Genomic DNA, 1,380 nt, shown 5'->3' with positions numbered 1-1,380 from the left:
TGGTACGTTCTGTTGCTGTGTGTTTCCATTCCATGATTAATGTGATTTGAAGAGAAGTAATAAAATGAGCTCTAACATGGAAAATAAGCATTTCCGGACACATGTCCACATAACATATTTTCTTTCTTTGTGTGTGAAAAATGTTTCACGAAAGTTTGGCCGTACCTTTTTGTAACACACTGTATGTAATTGCACTGTTACAGATCGCGCTGAACATATCTGTCGGGAAAATAGCTTTCCAATTTACCACCTACTTCTTCACACACGCAGTCCACAGACTACCGCGCAAGGACGGAGTCGCGGCTGCAGGCAGCTACTGTGAGAGTACCAGGATGCCGTCAGTAACAACCCCCAACAGCTGGCTACTTACTCCCCAAATAAAGCATCAGGTGCCGGCATTCCTTTGATACCAGATTCACTTCTTGTTTTGCTCCCAAACACACACCTTCCATACAAGGTCAATGGAAGCAGATAATCTATGTGCTCGCACTGCTGTGCAGATAATGAGTTAATTCACAGTACCACCAGCAGAGGACGTTGGAAGAGGCAACCTCCCCAGCCCTCCTCCCTCCAGTCCCATTCCCTCCTCCCCCTCGCCCCTCTGGTTACTTCCTGCTGGACAAAGCTCGGCTGGTGGCAACTCTTTGATACTGAGCCTGAGAAATTCTTGCAAAACATATGCTCTTTCTAGAATGAAATTTTCACTCTACAGCGGAGTGTGCGCTGATATGAAACTTCCTGGCAGATTAAAACTGTGTGCCGGACCGAGACTCGAACCTGGGACCTTCCAATTAAGCTACCCAAGCACTTGCCCGCGAAAGGCAAAGGTCCCGATTTCGAGTCTCGGTCCGGCACACAGTTTTAATCTGCCAGGAAGTCTCATATCGGCGCATACTCCGCTGTAGAGTGAAAACTTCATTCTAGAAACATCCCCCACCCTGTGGCTAAGCCATGTCTCCGCAATATCCTTTCTTTCAGGAGTGCTAGTTCTGCAAGTTTCGCAGGAGAGCTTCTGTAATGTTTGAAAGGTACGAGACGAGGTACTGGCAGAAGTAAAGCTGTGAAGACGGGGCGTGAGTCGTGCTTGGGTAGCTCAGTTGGTAGAGCACTTGCCCGCAAAAGGCAAAGGCCCCGAGTTCGAGTCTCGGTCCGGCACACAATTTTAATCTGCCAGGAAGTTTCATATCCTCTTTCTCTCTCTCTCTAGTGGCTTCCTGTCCAGCGAGCATCTGTCACATGCCACTGGAAACCACAATGCTTCTGCTCTGAACAATACCTGGTGGTAAAACAATAAATTTACATTGCTATTGGTTATAAAAGCCCTATATAATCCCTAAGTTGACTCTCTCAGCTACACCAGGACGAAGAATGAGGAGGATG

The 1,380-nt window shown here is 47.4% G+C and overlaps 1 non-coding gene across 1 annotated transcript; it reads left to right on the top strand.

The window, feature by feature from the left end:
- The first annotated feature begins 1,081 nt into the window (after positions 1-1,081).
- Trnal-caa (transfer RNA leucine (anticodon CAA)) lies at positions 1,082-1,156 on the top strand. The gene has a single exon. It is a non-coding gene; the product is annotated as a tRNA-Leu (tRNA).
- Positions 1,157-1,380: the final 224 nt, after the last annotated feature.

This window comes from Schistocerca serialis, chromosome 5, assembly GCF_023864345.2.
Source record: "Schistocerca serialis cubense isolate TAMUIC-IGC-003099 chromosome 5, iqSchSeri2.2, whole genome shotgun sequence".
Taxonomy (NCBI): domain Eukaryota; kingdom Metazoa; phylum Arthropoda; class Insecta; order Orthoptera; family Acrididae; genus Schistocerca; species Schistocerca serialis.
Note: the sequence above shows the minus strand (reverse complement) of the source record. Positions and strands in the feature narration are given on the sequence as shown.